At 37.8% G+C, this 18,339-nt stretch overlaps 1 protein-coding gene and 1 pseudogene across 6 annotated transcripts in view; one reads left to right on the top strand and one right to left on the bottom strand.

Moving 5' to 3' along the window:
• Luzp2 (leucine zipper protein 2) overlaps nucleotides 1–18,339 on the bottom strand; it is a 400,419-nt gene that overhangs the window by 28,968 nt on the left and 353,112 nt on the right.
• Nucleotides 1,799–9,404, top strand: Hsp90ab1-ps1 (heat shock protein 90 alpha family class B member 1, pseudogene 1; annotated as a pseudogene).

Genomic DNA, 18,339 nt, shown 5'->3' with positions numbered 1-18,339 from the left:
TGTAGTATAAGGCTATGGATACTCTTAAGTTTTGACTAAATATATTCTTATCATAAGATGATCATGAGCCTGTGGTATCCAAGTGTGGGGTGTTATATTTTGAGTAGGTTTATATGTTGGGACACATAATCCCAAGTTAGAGACACTGACGTCAGAGATTTTTGAGAATACTGGATGTGAATACTTGCTAGTACACTAATGCCGGATCTTTAAGGTTGTAGTTCAGGCTCATTTTGTTTTCTACACCGGGCTTCATTAGCTGACAGGACTTGAGGTTTTCAGGTCCATAGTTTCTGCCACCACATACTCTTTTATGCCCACAGTACCATGATGGAATCAATCAAACTGGCTCTGCCAGCATGAGCTCCCACATTTCTGGCAATGATGGACTGCATCTTTAAAGCCACAGGACACAATATATACTTCCTTGTTCAGGTTGCTTCCAGCAGGTATGTTGTCACAATAATAAGAAATATAACCAGTGTCTTTATCTTTCCTCCCACCTATCTATAACTTATTAATATGGGATTTTGCTACTTTGTATGGGAGATTTTATCATATTAAGTTTACAAAATGCAAAGTATAAAACAAATGACAGTGCCACAGTCCTCCCCCATAAATTTGCCAAGGAATATTTATCTTACTTAGTTTTGTTTAAAATTTAAAAATCTACAATAATACTTTTAACAAAAGGAATAAGCTATGCACAACTTCACAAGTGTGACCATCCATGCTTAAAAAGCTAAAATCCTTCATTATAAAAAACACTATGTTTAATTAAGTGGATGATTACTTTGAAGTCTAATGAATATAATGCAGAAACTAGCTTTTGTCTCTATGACACAAAACTAAGAAAAACAAAGCTGAACTGAATCTGAAGACAATTCTCCTCAGAATGAGAATGGAGTGTTTGGAACACAATCCAGAGTCTAATTCTATAATCTCATGTAAATAACGTGGGACTTTGACAATGTATTTATCTTTGCAGGGCCTGCAATTCTGACTTTCTGTCAAATGAGGTCAACCTACCTCAGTTGTGTTGCATGGTTATGGTTGTTGTTGGAATGGGAATGTAGAGAAGTACTGTATCCTTCAAAGAGCTGTTGCTGCAAAAGTTGTTGTTTACTTGAATAAAGACACTTCTGGGTGATATTGCCTCTACCCAGGAATATGCACAACCCACTTTCAAAAGCTGAAAAATAAAACTTAGCATATTCCCACTGAGGAAGTGTAATCCTGCCAGGTCTCACAATTCTAGTCTTTAGACATATAGGAGTCCATCTATGGCATTAATCCATTGAGTTCATGAGAATTTCTTATAGCAAAAATTGCTTATATTAAAAAAAAACTTAACTCTATGCCAGAGACATTTTCTTGCCTTTAAATAAGTGTCATCATTCTTTTCATGACAAAATAAGATTATTCCAAGTTACAACTTCTGTAATGAAATTGGTCAAGTCCTAAATATGTTTTTAAAACATATCAAAATCCATGTTAAGCATTTTTGAAAGCATCCATTAAAGGTATTATATTATAAAGGATGTCATATAGTCTTTTTGAGGATACATTGACATTAAAAATCCTAGAACAGTTTATATAGCAGATCTATGCATTATTAGCTTCCACCTTATATATGTGGTCATTTAAAAAATTTTAAGTAGATTTTCATACCTTTGTCTCTTTTAATGATATTTGTTTTTATGAGGGTTCTCTGAAGATTGAATACATACCTTGTGCTGCCTTTACTCAAGAATTTTTTCATTGAAATATATCTCCAGGTAAAGCAGATGTGTCTGGCATGGCCTTGGTAGGGGTGAGTGACATATTCCCACACCTCAGGAACAAGGCTAGTAGATATGGGCTTCCAAGAATGTCAATGGATGATGTGGGCATAAGGCTTATTTGTATAATAATGTACATATTTTTATGGTCCTCCTTAAATGTTCTCCCTGTTAATGTTAATGACTCCATGATAATCAGAGACAACATGAGCATAGGAGATGGTGGTTTTGTTAACATCTTAGCATAATGGCTGTGAGAAAGAACTCTGAAAACATGAGTTCAAACCTATATAAATTTTCAACTATGCAAAATATAAGGATGGAATATGAATTATATGAAGGGCTTCACAAATCTAAAAGAACAAAAGCAGTTGTACTACCAGCCAATTTGTCAGAAAGATACTAAGGAAGGAGATAGAGATTTAGGGAGTGGTGACTGCACTAATACCCAGCTAAATTCTTTGTTTATGCTAACTAAGGCAGGGAGATTCCTGAGCTCAAGGTCAGCCTGGGACAAAAGAAACTTATTTAAGTTCAGGCCCAGGACTGGTAGAAATGGTCCCACCCAGCCACCCTATAGTCTGTGCTTAACAAAGGGAGATCATCTCTGAATTTTTTTGCATTGTTAAAAAAAAATATGTGCTTGCTGTCCCCAAAGAATCAAGGGGTCATGGATCCTGATTAATAGGATAATAAAGGGAACCTGGAGTAAATGTCTGGATTGATATATAAAGTAAAATCTGGATTTATGGACTGAAAGACAGGAGATATCCTGAGAACTTTTTTTATAATAGCAAGAGAGAACTGCTTGGAGAATTGCTTGAGTAGAACATATATATTGAGAGAGCTGTCTGCAGATCTCCACAGAAAGCCAAATAGAAAGAAAGCAATCTGAAAAACTGTCTCAAGCTGAACATAGTTTGTCAGCTTGGACACACGATTTGCCTTTGAGTCATTTGTTTTGCAGCTTTCAAACACCCCTTCTTTCAGAACCCCTGTCCAAGCTGAGGCTGAACCTTGGCAGTTTATGCATATTTTAATAAACAAGTGACAAGTAAAAGGGGCAATGAAATAAAAGTTAGCATAATTCTTACCTAATCCTAAGCAATGAAAGAATGTGGAAAAGTATGAAAGGATAGTCTCAGGAAACTGAAATTGAACAATGAGGAGGAATGCTTCCAGAGAAGTGAACACAGAAGTTGTATAGAGCCATTGTTATTGGAGGAGGGCATTGAGGACCAGAGGCCTTGAGAAATGATAGGTCAAGACTACTTTTAGGAGAGAGATAATTTCTCCAATGATGCAGGGGTATAGTCAGGGGAGTATAGCATGGGAAACACTTCCTTTCAAATAAGAATTCTGAGATGAGTGACCTCACAAAATCTGTTACTTTGTTTAAATGTCTTAATTTAGTTCCTGGGAATCTTGACCAACAATGAGACGGTCAATATTCTATGGTCAACGATAACAACTCTTTTGTTTCTATAATTCTTCACATGAGTCATTAAGACTAGTAAGAGTAAAACTTTGATATTATTTGGTTCAGTTTGCCCTTCTAAGCACAATTTTCCTCTTTACTGACAATCCTGAATGTTCTACTTGCCCTTGTATGGAGTTTCAGATGATTTTTCAATAGATAACTTCATGAAGACATATTCCAGGTTTGAAAGTACTTTTGGGATTCTAAGGATGAAGAGCTCATAATATTTAATAGCATTTCTACAGAAAAGGGTATTATAGTAAAATATGCATCAATTGTAATATATTCTCGTATTGAGTGTGATAAAATCTGAAGGAAAAGGTTATATTAGAATCTCGATCTTTTCAGGTAAGTGTACAGAAATCCAGGCAATGATTATGTAATTTCTTATTCTTAAATTTCTTGTGCATTTGCGTGTGTGTGTGTGTGTGTGTGTGTGTGTGTGTCAGAGAACAAGTTGTAGGAGTTAGTTTTCTCCTTCTACCATGTGGGCTCTGAGGGTTATTAGCCTTTGTGGCAATGTTTTATTTGCCTGCGGAATAAGCTTTAATTTTCCCAAAATAAGTACTGTTCAATCTGCTGAAGACGTAAACTTGGATTATACTTCCTGGCCTTTTCGGATTACATGGAACAACTCCTATCTTCTGCAGAAGGGCTCCTAGAACACAGATACTCTCTGAGCCCTGCCTTTTAATAACAGACACCCCTCCCCACATCTATTGCCGCTCTACTTTACTACTTTGGGCCCCACTTTACTACTTTGGATATATTAAGAAAATATAGGCTTATACTCCTATTTTAGTCAGCTTACACTTGACTTAAATTCTTTTTTTCTATGAAGCATAGAAAATTCAAAATATACTTCCCACTTAAAATAATAATGTGAAGAATTCGTGCAGCCATGAGAAAAGCACATTTCTTTTTTTATTTTTTTTATTTTTTTTTTATTAACTTGAGTATTTCTTATATACATTTCGAGTGTTATTCCCTTTCCCGGTTTCCGGGCAAACATCCCCCACCCCCTTCCCCTTCCTTATGGGTGTTCCCCTCCCAACCCTCCCCCCATTGCCGCCCTCCCCCCATAGACTAGTTCACTGTGGGTTCAGTCTTAGCAGGACCCAGGGCTTCCCCTTCCACTGGTGCTCTTACTAGGATATTCATTGCTACCTATGGGGTCAGAGTCCAGGGTCAGTCCATGTATAGTCTTTAGGTAGTGGCTTAGTCCCTGGAAGCTCTGGTTGCTTGGCATTGTTGTACTTTTGGGGTCTCGAGCCCCTTCAAGCTCTTCCAGTTCTTTCTCTGATTCCTTCAATAGGGGACCTATTCTCAGTTCAGTGGTTTGCTGCTGGCATTCGCCTCTATATTTGCTGTATTCTGGCTGTGTCTCTCAGGAGCGATCTACATCCGGCTCCTGTCGGTCTGCACTTCTTTGCTTCATCCATCTTGTCTAATTGGGTGGCTGTATATGTATGGGCCACATGTGGGGCAGGCTCTGAATGGGTGTTCCTTCAGTCTCTGTTTTAATCTTTGCCTCTCCCTTCCCTGCCAAGGGTATTCTTTTTCCTCATTTAAAGAAGGAGTGAAGCATTCACATTTTGATCATCCGTCTTGAGTTTCGTTTGTTCTAGGGATCTAGGGTAATTCAAGCATTTGGGCTAATAGCCACTTATCAATGAGTGCATACCATGTATGTCTTTCTGTGATTGGGTTAGCTCACTCAGGATGATATTTTCCAGTTCCAACCATTTGCCTACGAATTTCATAAACTCGTTGTTTTTGATAGCTGAGTAATATTCCATTGTGTAGATGTACCACATTTTCTGTATCCATTCCTCTGTTGAAGGGCATCTGGGTTCTTTCCAGCTTCTGGCTATTATAAATAAGGCTGCGATGAACATAGTGGAGCACGTGTCTCTTTTATATGTTGAGGCATCTTTTGGGTATATGCCCAAGAGAGGTATAGCTGGATCATCAGGCAGTTCAATGTCCAATTTTCTGAGGAACCTCCAGACTGATTTCCAGAATGGTTTTACCAGTTTGCAATCCCACCAACAATGGAGGAGTGTTCCTCTTTCTCCACATCCTCGCCAGCATCTGCTGTCACCTGAGTTTTTGATCTTAGCCAATCGCACTGGTGTGAGGTGAAATCTCAGGGTTGTTTTGATTTGCATTTCCCTTATGACTAAAGATGTTGAACATTTCTTTAGGTGTTTCTCAGCCATTCGGCATTCCTCAGCTGTGAATTCTTTGTTTAGCTCTGAACCCCATTTTTTAATAGGGTTATTTGTTTCCCTGCGGTCTAACTTCTTGAGTTCTTTGTATATTTTGGATATAAGGCCTCTATCTGTTGTAGGATTGGTAAAGATCTTTTCCCAATCTGTTGGTTGCCGTTTTGTCCTAACCACAGTGTCCTTTGCCTTACAGAAGCTTTGCAGTTTTATGAGATCCCATTTGTCGATTTTTGATCTTAGAGCATAAGCCATTGGTGTTTTGTTCAGGAAATTTTTTCCAGTGCCCATGTGTTCCAGATGCTTCCCTAGTTTTTCTTCTATTAGTTTGAGTGTGTCTGGTTTGATGTGGAGGTCCTTGATCCACTTGGACTTAAGCTTTGTACAGGGTGATAAGCATGGATCGATCTGCATTCTTCTACATGTTGCCCTCCAGTTGAACCAGCACCATTTGCTGAAAATGCTATCTTTTTTCCATTGGATGGTTTTGGCTCCTTTGTCAAAAATCAAGTGACCATAGGTGTGTGGGTTCATTTCTGGGTCTTCAATTCTATTCCATTGGTCTATCTGTCTGTCTCTGTACCAATACCATGCAGTTTTTATCACTATTGCTCTGTAATACTGCTTGAGTTCAGGGATAGTGATTCCCCCTGAAGTCCTTTTATTGTTGAGGATAGCTTTAGCTATCCTGGGTTTTTTGTTATTCCAGATGAATTTGCAAATTGTTCTGTCTAACTCTTTGAAGAATTGGATTGGTATTTTGATGGGGATTGCATTGAATCTGTAGATTGCTTTTGGAAAAATGGCCATTTTTACCATATTAATCCTGCCAATCCATGAGCATGGGAGATCTTTCCATCTTCTGAGGTCTTCTTCAATTTCTTTCCTCAGTGTCTTGAAGTTCTTATTGTACAGATCTTTTACTTGCTTGGTTAAAGTCACACCGAGGTACTTTATATTATTTGGGTCTATTATGAAGGGTGTCATTTCCCTAATTTCTTTCTCGGCTTGTTTCTCTTTTGTATAGAGGAAGGCAACTGATTTATTTGAGTTAATTTTATACCCAGCCACTTTGCTGAAGTTGTTTATCAGCTTTAGTAGTTCTCTGGTGGAACTTTTGGGATCACTTAAATCAACTCTCAAGAGTTCTTAAGGTCTGCACTCAGAGCTGACACTGTGCTGTAGCTCTCTGTGCCAGGATACCACTGGACGAGAGCTGGTCTCCCACGAGTACTGACACACCTGGGAGCACAGCTAGGACTACCATTTCTGCTCCAAGGGACCTACCTGTCTGGAGCAACTCTGGACACAGGAGCCAAGGATCATTCGGGTTTCTGTCTGTACAAGTAGCTGACTCTGTGCCACAAATCTCTGCCCTGATCTCACTGTGAGAGAGCTGGTCTCTCAGGAGTGCTGACACACAGACTTATAGGAGGGTCAAGTAACTGTCAGAGACAGCAAGGCCAGCTAACATCAGAGATAATCCGATGGAAAGAAGCAAGTACAAGAAGCAAAGCAACTGAAACTAAGGCCAATTGGCAACTTCAGAAGCCAGTTTTCCCACCACAGCAACTTCTAAATACCCCAACATACTGAGAAAGCAAGATTTTGATTTAAAAATCACAACTCATGATGATGTTAGAGGACTTTAAGAAAGGCATAAATAAACTCTCTTGAGTCACCCCCACGCAGCCTAGGCTTACCGTGCCAGTCGCACGTGGTCTGAACCCACCCTGCTTTGTACTACTATTTGGCTTTCTCATCAAGGTGCCTGAGGAAGTGCACCATGGAAAGGAAGAGGTGGAGACCTTTGCCTTTCAGGCAGAAATTGCTTAGCTGATGTCCCTCATCATCAACACTTTCTACTCAAACAAGGAGATTTTCCTCCAGGAGTTGATCTCTAATGCTTCTGATGCCCTGGACAAGATTCGGTATGAGAGCCTGATGGATCCTTCCAAGTTGGACATCATCCCCAACCCTCAGGAGTGCACACTGACTTTGGTGGACACAGGCATTGGCATGACCAAGGCTGTCCTCATAAATAACTTGGGAACCATTGCTAAGTCTGGTACAAAGGTGTTCATGGAGGCTCTCCAGGCTGGTGCAGACATCTCCATGATTGGGCAATTTGGTATCAGCTTCTACTCTGCCTATCTGGTGGTGGAGAAAGTGGTTGTGATCACGAAGCACAATGATGACCAGCAGTATGCCTGGAAATCTTCTGCTGGAGGATCCTTCACCATTTGCGCAGACCATGGTGAGCCCATGGCCAGGGTACCAAAGTGATCTTTCACCTCAAAGAAGACCAGACAGAGTACTTAGAGGAGAGGAGGGTCAAGGAAGTGGTGAAGAAACACTCGCAGTTCATAGGCTATCCCTCCTCTACTTGGAGAAGGAACGAGAGAAGGAGATCAGTGATGCTGAGGCAGAGGAAGAGAAAGGGGAGAAAGAGGAAGAAGATAAGAAGGATGAGGAGAAGCCTAGAATGAGGATGTGGGATCCAACAAGGAGGATGAGAGCGGCAAAGATAAGAAAAAGAAAACGAGGATCAAGGAGAAGTACATTGACCAGGAAGAGCTGAATAAGACGAAGCCTATCTGGACCAGAAATCTGGATGACATCACTCAAGAGGAATATGGTGAATTGTATAAGAGCCTCACCAATGACTAGGAAGACCACTTGGCAGTCCAGCACTTCTCTGTAGAAGGGCAGTTGGAATTCAAGGCATTGCTCTTCATTCCGCGGCAAGCTCCCTTTGACCTCTTTGAGAACAACAAGAAGAAGAACAACATCACATTGTATGGTCGTCATGTGTTCATAATGGAGAGCTGTGATGAGCTGATACCTGAGTACCTCAACTTCATCGGTGGTGTGGTTGATTCCAAGGACCTGCCCCTGAACATCTTCTGAGAAATGCTCCAGCAGAGCAAGATCCTGAAAGTCATCCGCAAGAACATTGTGAAGAAGCACCTTGAGCTCTTCTCTGAGTTGGCTGAAGACAAAAATAACTAAAAGAAATTTTATGAGGCATTCTCAAAGAATTTAAAGCTTGGGATCCATGAGGATTCCACTAACCATCACCACCTCTCTGAGCTCCTTTGCTACCACACCTCTCAGTCTGGAGATGAGATGACTTCCCTGTCAGAATATGTGTCTCGTATGAAGAAGACACAGAAGTTCATCTACTATATCACTGGTGAGAGCAAAGAGCAAGTGGCTAACTCTGCCTTTGTGGAGCATGTGCGGAAACGGGGCTTTGAGGTGGTGAATATGACTAAGCCTATTGATGAGTACTTTGTGCAGCAGCTCAAGGAATTTGATGGAAAGAACCTAGTTTCAGTGATGAAGGAGGGCCTCGAGTTACCAGAGGATGAGGAAGAAAAGAAGAAAATGGAGGAGAGCAAGGAAAAGTTTGAGAATCTCTGTAAGCTCATGAAGGAGATCTTGGACAAGAAGGTTGAAAAACTGACTATCTCCAATAGACTTGTGTATTCACTCTGCTGCAGTGTGACAAGCACCTATGACTGGACAGCCAACATGAAACGGATCATGAAGGCCCAGGCACTGCGAGACAACTCTACAATGGGCTACATGATGGCCAAGAAACACCTAGACATCAACCCTGACCACCCCATTGTGGAGACTCTGTGGCAGAAGGCTGAGGCAGACAAAAACGACAAAACTGTCAAAGATCTGGTGGTGCTGCTGTTTGAAACTGCTCTGCTCTCCTTTGGCTTCTCACTTGAGGACCCCCCCCCCAAACCCACTCCAACCACATCTACCGCATGATTAAACTAGGCCTGGGCATTGATGAAGATGAGGTCACTGCCAAAGAGCCCAGAGCTGCTGTTCCTGATGAGATTCCCCCCACTGGAGGGTGATGAGGATGCCTCTCACATGGAAGAAGTAGATTAAAGGATCCTGGGAAGCCCCTGCCCTCTGTATAGTATCCCTGTGGCTCCCCCAACAGCCTTGACTGGCCCTGACCCACCTGGCTCTCTGCTCATGTGTACAGGAATCTCTTCTATCCTGTCCTTGTGCCTTAAGGCAGGAAGATCCCCTCCTACAGGATAGCAGGATTGGATGTTGTATATTGTGTGTGTGTGTTTTTTTGCTTGTTTTATTTTGTTCTGAAATTAAAAGTATGCAAAATAAAGAAGATGCAGTTTTTTTCTTAAGAAAGGCATAAATAACTCCCTTAAAGAAATACAGGGAAACATAGGCAAACAAATAGAAGCCCTTAAAGAGGAAACACAAAAATCCCTTAAAGAATTACAAGAAAACATAACCAATCAGGTGAAGGAATTGAACAAAACCATCCAGGGTCTAAAATGGAAATAGAAACAATAAGGAAATCACAAAGGGAGACAACCCTGGAGTTTGAAAACCTAGGAAAAAGATCAGGAGTCATAGACACAAGCATCAGCAACAGAATATAACAGATAGAAAAGAAAATCTCAGGGGCAGAAGGTAGCATAGAAAACATTGACACAACAGTCAAACAAATTGCAAAACGCAAAAAGATCCTAACTCAAAACATCCAAAAATCCAGGACATAATGAGAAGGTCAAACCTAAGGATAATAGGTATAGAGGAGAACAAAGATCCACAACTTAAAGGGTCAATACATATCTTCAATAAAATTATAGAAGAAAACTTTCCTAACTTAAAGAATGAGATGCTGTAAACATAAAATAAACCTACAGAACTCCAAATAGATTGGACCAGAAAAGAAATTCCTCCCATCATATAATAGTCAAAACACCAAATGCACAAAACAAAGAAAGAATATTAAAAGCAGTAAGAGAAAAATGTCAAGTAACACACAAAGGCAGATCTATCAGGATTATACCTGACTTCTTACCAGAGACTATGCAAGATAAAAGATCCTGGGCAGATGTCATACAGACACTAAGAGAACACAAATGCCAACCCAGGATACTGTATCCAGCAAAACACTCTATTACCATAGATGGAGAAACCAAGATATTCCATGACAAAACCAAATTTACACAATATCTTTCCACAAACCAAGCCCTACACAGGATAATGAAAGAAAACTCCAACACAAGTAGGGAAACTACACCCTAGAAAAAACAAGAAAGTAACCTTCTTTCAACCAGCCCAAAAGAAAGTAGCCACACAAACACAACTAGACCTCTAACAACAAAAATCATAGGAAACAACAACCATTGGTCACTAATATCTCTCAACATCAATGTACTCAATTCTCCAGTAAAAAGACATAGACTAACATACTGGATACATAAGCAGGATCCATCATTTTGCCGCATACAAAAAACGCACTTCAGTGACAAAGACAGACACTTCCTCAGATTAAAAGGCTGGGGAAACTTTTTCCAAGCAAAAGGTCAAAAGGTACCAAGAAACAAGCTGGAGTAGCCATTCTAATAATGGATAAAATTCAATAAAAAGTCAATAAAATTGACTTTCAACCAAAAGTCATCAAAAAAGATAAGGGAAGGCACTTTATACTTGTCAAAGGATAAAGCCATCAAGAAGAACTCCAAATCCTGAATATCTATGACATGCCAGACCTTCTGAGAAGGCTTAACAAAAATAGTCACATTAGGAAATATGGAGAAAATGTGTGGAGGAGAGACTGAAGGAAGGGCCATCCAAAGAATGCCCCACCTCAGAATTCATCCCACCCACAGCCACCCACCCCAGATAGTTGCTGATACCAAGACGTGCTTTCTAACAGGAGCCTGATATAGCTGTCTCCTGAGAGGTTCTGCCAGAAGTTGACACATACAGAGGTGGATGCTCACAGTCAACCATTATACCGAGAATGGGGTCCCCAATGGAAGAGTTAGAGAAAGGACTGAAGTAGCTGAAGGTATTTGCAACCCCATAAGAAGAACAACAATATCAACCAACCAGACCTGCTAGAGCTCCTAGGGACTAAACAGCAATCCCAAGAAAAAATAGGGATGAGCCTATGGCTCCATTTGCATATGTAGTAGAGGATGCCTTGTTGGGCATCAGTGGGAGGAGAGGCCCATGGGTCTGTCATGGCTCCATGCCCCAGTATAGGGGAATGTCAAGCAGGGACGTGGTAGGGAGTGCATGGGTGGGTGAGGGAGCACCCTCTTGGTAGCAAGTGCGCGTGCGTGCGTGTGTGTGTGTGTGTGTGTGTGTGTGTGTGTGTGTGTGTGTGTGTGTGTGTGCATGTGATAATGGGTTTCTTGAGGGGAAACCAGGAAAGGGGATAACATTTAAAATTTAAATAAAAACATCCAATAAAAGAAAAAAAGAAGAAAAAGAGATCTTACTTCATTTCTAATAAAAAATGTTTCACATATTTGGAATGCCAAGTCGTCCTTTGTAGTAAAATGCACGATTTAAGAATATTTATAGTTACAATAGAATGAGCCAAGCAATTTCCAAAGTTGGAAAAATAATCCAAATGTATTCTTTCATTTTCCAAAGTTGAAGATTTTGATAATGAAGTATTCCATTTATTTGTATACATCAATAGGCGGAACTCAACTTATTAAAAGTACCATAAGGGAACACATAGTATAATAAAGAATTAAGGTATGAATGGAAAATGGGCATAGTAACTTCATCAGTTCAAGAAATTGAAGTTCGACTGATAAATACATGAAATACCCATGAAAGAGAAACAGAGTAGAAATAAAAGAATTTCCTGAATAGTTATTCTATATCTATATCCTATATTCTATCTATATTCCTTATCAGAAAACCAGGAAGGCTATTCCAGCTTCACTTTGACTTAGTAGAACTGGAGGCATTAAAGATAAAAAAGTGCTTTGCATGCTAGTAAAGGATGTATTCATTAAACGTATGTATTCATGCACACATAGAGCATAAGCATACACACATATATGTACACATACTCATATTCACATACCTAATCATGAAGTGTAATATATATGTCTAATATCAGCTAGGAGATGTCAAAATGAAAGAAGCTACTAGTATAAGACACAATAAAGATTGATGCTCTTTTCCCTGATTTACTTTCCAAGAAAACGTCACAGATCCTAATCAATGCAAACCTTAGGAAACAGAAAGGGCATAGGTAGTGATCATTTAAATCGTAATTGTCTAACTCTGTTTTTCCTCTAATGTTCATTCTTAACAATTGAAGGTCAATGTGAACATCCACTAAAACTGATTTTTCTTCCATCCTATTCTATCTAAGTGTTCTTGCTAGATGAGGCAATGTATCAGGGCCTAGAGAAACTTTATAGTGTTTCAGATCGAGAAACCACAATCCAGAAAGACAGATTCTACTTCTTAGCAAGAATATGAACTTCCAGAGATTCAGAGTCATTATCAGTTAAGAGTATAAAGAATTTATTTCATTGTGAAAATTACTTAGCTGTATTTCTTCTGATACAGTAGAAAAATCAGATTTAAATCATGTCATATTTTTCAAATATTTTTAGTAAAATATTTCTGAAAAATAGCTGAAAATATGAAAGTATGTGTATTTGAAGAAAATCTTGAGTGATATACAATTTAGGTACCATGAAATCAATGACACATACATAATAATTTCAATAAAAAGGAAATCAAACCCAGAGGCTAGTATACTGGCTATACTATTTTATAAGAATTGTTATACTTCAAACAGTTTTAAAGTGCATAACAGGAAGAATATATTCATGTTATTTAATTTGGGAAATGTTTATCTGAAATACACAATGTCATGTGGCAGTAGCTGCCACTTCCCTTTTAATGCATGTACTCATATAGCAAATATTTGATTGATCTCTGTATGGCACTTCCTGATCTGGGCCTCTTGAAATCATTAGTGAGCACAAACAACCTAGATTCCTCTTTTTATTGGATTTAGCGTTATCCTTTAGTTTATTCAATTAACTCATTTCAGGAAAAATAGTTAACAATTCACACCACTGTGTCACATTTGATAAGGGTATCTGAGGAAAAACATGGTGAATATAATCTGTACACACCCAGAAACCCCCAACACACACACACACACACACACACACACACACACACACACACACACACACACACGGAGGTGGGGAGAGAAAGAGAGAGAGAGAGAGAGAGAGAGAGAGAGAGAGAGAGAGAGAGAGAGAGAGAGAGAGAGAGATTGGGTAGGGGGTGAATTGATGACAAAGTTTGGCTTTATTACATTTTTTACTATATTCCAGACCAGTTCATCAGCCTTAGTAGTGACTTTTAAGTCACCTATCACCAACTGTGCATTTAATAAAAGTCTATTTTCTGTGTGTTTGGGATGAAATGTAAACTTGTCAAATATTTATTTATGAGGTAGTCACAGCCTGGCTGATAAATTCAGGGCAGTGTTCCAAGATTGTATTTACTACAGAATATCAACTAAGCACAGTAGAAATCTTTGAATACAATAGAAAGTTAAAAGCAAATGTCAAAGAAGAGTTGACATTGAAGTGAACCTGAGGAAGAAAAGCTGAAGCTCATCAGTAATTGGAACAAGGTTGAAAATATTACAGACAAAATAAAATGTCTGGAAGACTTTGAGAAAATGCTGGCTTACTTCCGTGTAGCTGCTTTCCTTTCTCCACTTGGATGAATGAGCTATTACGTTAGTTGATAATAACACTAAATGCGCATTAATATTACTTTGTGTCCTTTGTCTCATATATTTCTATAACTGATACATTAATAATTCTATTATATTCTGTCTTCATGACTAATCCAATCTATAAATGGTTATACAGATTTCATCTTAGCATCTATCTTTCAATTAATCTTTGCAACTGATCCAAATAATATACATTCACATAGCTTATCACCAACATTAAATCATACATATTCTTCCTCATTGAGAAATTTAAGATTTTAAAATTTGGAATGATTTGACTTAAATCAATCTAGCATATATTAGAGAACAGAATCGAACAGCTGAATTTAAAATTTACAGCTTAATGGTGGAATGCACAACGGTAAATTGTGATTTCTACATAGGCTAAGAAACTTTTGAATTATGTAGAAATTGAAGCAGTTGATCAACTCTAAGCACATGCTTTCAATTTGTCTTAAGACACAGGGGGACAGAAAAAGTCAAGTGCAGTCAGGTATGTTTACAGGACAAAGGACCTTATTTCACTGTCACTTCAGAAGTTGAGCTACTGATGCTCACAATGGTACAAAGGCCAATCTATTGAGGTCAATCAATAGTCTTCCAGTGATAATATTCTAAATTATATATCTGTCAAAAAATCAATGCAAGTTATTTTGAAAATATCCAGTCCCACTCATTTTTTTTAAATAAATAGACTAAATGGATTAATTGTTCCCTCTCATTCAATAATTTTTGGTTATGTAAGTTGAAATTGTCCTCTGTCTCTACCTAATGTTATTGGAAAGCATCTTGGCTTAAAATATAGCTTCATACTCTTCATCAATTTCTATCCTGATAGACTTTTTCTATCTTTCTCAGAGATCTGATACTTTTGTGAGTACTTTGAATATTGTCAGTAGCCTAAGAAACACTATGTCTACAGACAATGTTACAAATCAAGTTTATTATATTTGAATATGATTTTTAGTTATGTTTTGCTGTGAAATAATCTAGCTAATCTAGTAATTTTGTTATGTGACTGTTGAGATTCGAGGCAGTGACTAAAATAAATCCTAGAAGCACTGTTATATGTAGTCTTTTTTACAGAAAATCAGTAGTCATTCAATTAGTAATCAATCATAAAAGCTTTATTTTTTTCATATGCTCTCTAGATTGACAAAATTAAATTCTGAGTTCAGACTGTGGACATGAAGGATAACAATCTACAGATGTACACATAGTCACTGGAATGTTGCACTCTCAATTGTTCATTAGTATCATTTCATTACCAAAGATAGTATTATCAATAATAGGATAAAAATTTGTGTCTGCTCATTCAGTACAGAAAGAGCCTTACTTCCATAGGAATATTAAGCACATTTTTTTAGAAAATAATTTTGAAGAGATAAACAACAATAAACAAAGAAAATAGAAACATGGTTTTAGCTCCATATTCTATGAATTTCATTTGATTTGTTTCTAGTAATGATATTCATGAAAATTTTAATTTGAAGAAAAAATAATAATTACCAGACTTTTACTTTTACTGAAATGGTGGTATTCTAAGTTGTGAGGAGCATCTATAAATACATTCTGTTATGTAATGAATAAAATATCAACTTAATTCATAAGCAATATTAAAACTTAATTTGCAATGGTTTTTGTAATATTTTACTTTTAGAGGCATCTTAATACCATCATCATATTCATACATCATTCAAGAAAAATTCCTAATCTGAAAATAATGAGCATTTAATACTCTTACTCATTTTAAATTAATTTTTATTTAGTGTGTGTTTGTGTGTGTCTGGGTATGGTGCTTACTTGGGGAAGTAAGGTGGGGACATGGAGGTCAAATGAGCAAACATGTATTATCAAGTCACTTGTGGTATCAAAAGATAATTTGTGCCAGAAGTTTAAAATTTAAGATGGCTTACAGATTTCATATTTTAGCGAATTTAATTATTCATTTAAATGAGTCAGATGTGCCTCCAAATGAAATGTGATTATTAATGCACCCTTTCAAATTACTGCAATGCTTCACTGCAATACAACACTAGCGTTCTTGTGTATCATGTGTCAATTAGCAAATCTCTTTAAATAACTTAGTCCAGAGTGGGCAGAAGCTGGATCTTCTGGTTTGGTACAAGCTAATTTTGCTGGCATGTTTGTTGTTAGAATACTGGGGTTAGGCTCGATTCTTGTGTGAAAAGAACTACTTAAAGGGAAATTCATTACAATTATAGTAACAATAAAATAAAATGGTTGTGGCTATATCCATAAAGAACTATATGTAACTAAAATCTATCATTATTAGTGAAGAAGTGTAGGAAAAACATTTATAAAATATGAATGCTCAGAAGAAAGTATAGTGTTAATAAGCCAGAAAAGAGGCATTCACTTTCAAAAGGTGACAGTCTGGAATACATTTGTGACCTATCTGGTTGCATTCCCAAATATCTCTCATCTACCTTAATTTTTTCTTTTCTTTTATTGGATATTTTCTTTATTTACATTTCAAATGCTATGCCTTTTCCTGGTTTCCCCCATCCCATCCTCCTCCAGGAGAGTGCAAATTATGTTGAACAATGAGATGAAGTCAGAAAGGATGGTACAGTGAAAGTGGTTTTAATGAGTTTTACTTTTCTTTCATCTCACCATTTGCATGTTTTTAGAATATTCCTTTCGAGATACACCGTGTTTTCAGTATTTTCCTAGGGAAGTGGCATACAGACTACAGTAAACTTGGACATTAGGTAACATATTTACATTAGGAAACATTTTTATAAGCAATTTGCTTAATTGCATAATAGATTCATAAAGAAATTACTTATTTATGCCTCTAAAATAATGGAAACAGGAAATCATCAATTCACATCTGAACAATTGCAAATAAACCATAATTGCCTCTTCTTATGGATTGTGTGCTCATAACCTGTTAAGAGTAGGGCCAATAAAAAGGGTCATAATTTGCATTATGCTATTTTGTTATCTCTATCTAGGATTTTTCCACTACATGTATAAATGTCACAAATTTGAAATTATATGCTTATATTTTATTCTCCAAAACAGGACGTTCTGCAGTGGTCCAGAAGACAAATGTTTGCCCTTAGAATATGGCTGCTGTAAGTAATTTCTAAAGTTAGGTAGCTATGAAATCATTCTGCATTTATAAAGAGAAGACAAAACAAGGGCATACATCTCATAGGAAAGCCCGAGGCCAACCCTGCAGGGAGTTCAATATTGTTACCCATGATTCTTCAAAACCATGAGTAGAAATACAGTCCATACCATGATAAGAAGAAAAGCTCTACTCTTAATAGTCAGTAGAATTTACATCCAATGACCATGCAAAGGAAGCACATAAACATGGACGTCTTTGCAAGAATCTATTTACTTTTCAGCAAATATGAAAAATTTTCAGCAAATTTCCTCTTTTCTTGTTCGTCATTTCTACTGGCGATTATTCTCATGGCTTTGACTCTACTAGGCAAGTTCTCTAGCACTTGGTAGATTCAGAGTCTGTTTAACATTTTTTTCTTTTCTTTTCTGAGTCAGGTTCTCCTTAAGTTGACCAAGTAGACTTTAGACTTTAACTTGTTATATAGTCTGAGCAGGTATACAAATTAAAATCCTCCTGCATCAGTTTCCTAAGGAACTGAGATAGCAGGCCTCATTCTGGGCCTCTAAATTATTTTCTTTTTGTCAAATTCTGTTTATTGTTCTTTGAGGGACATTTCTTCAGAGGTTGTCATATAACAGTATGTGGTAGAGCAAGTCTGAAGCTGGGTAGCTGCGCCATTGGTAAAAGTGTAAGCCCAAGAAGGTGAGTCCAATCCCTGGCGCACATGGTAGAGGCAGAGAACAGAGTCTTGAGTGTTGCCTTTTGACCTCTACATTCAATTCATAGCACACATACTCACATGTGTGTATGCACACACACACACACACACACACACACACGACAAAAATGTATCTGAAATTATAATATTTAGTTAAGAAAATTTTCTGGGGGCTGGAGAGATGGCTCAGTGGTTAAGAGCACTGACTGCTCTTCCAGAGGTCCTGAGTTCAATTCCCAGCAACTACGTGGTGGCTCACAACCATCTGTAATGGGATCTGATGCTCTCTTCTGGTGTGTCTGAAGACAGCGACTGTGCACTTATATATAATAAATAATAACTCTTAGAAAAGAAGAAAAGAAAAATTTCTGGGCAAAATAATGTAGTCTCATGTAATCATTGAGAAATTAATTCAGAAACCCACCTCTCATGGATCGTT

The sequence above is a fragment of the Rattus norvegicus genome, chromosome 1 (genome assembly GCF_021556685.1).
Source record: "Rattus norvegicus strain SHRSP/BbbUtx chromosome 1, alternate assembly SHRSP_T2T, whole genome shotgun sequence".
Taxonomy (NCBI): Eukaryota; Metazoa; Chordata; class Mammalia; order Rodentia; family Muridae; genus Rattus; species Rattus norvegicus.
The sequence above is the reverse complement of the archived record's forward strand: the minus strand, read 5'-3'. Positions and strand labels throughout refer to the sequence as shown.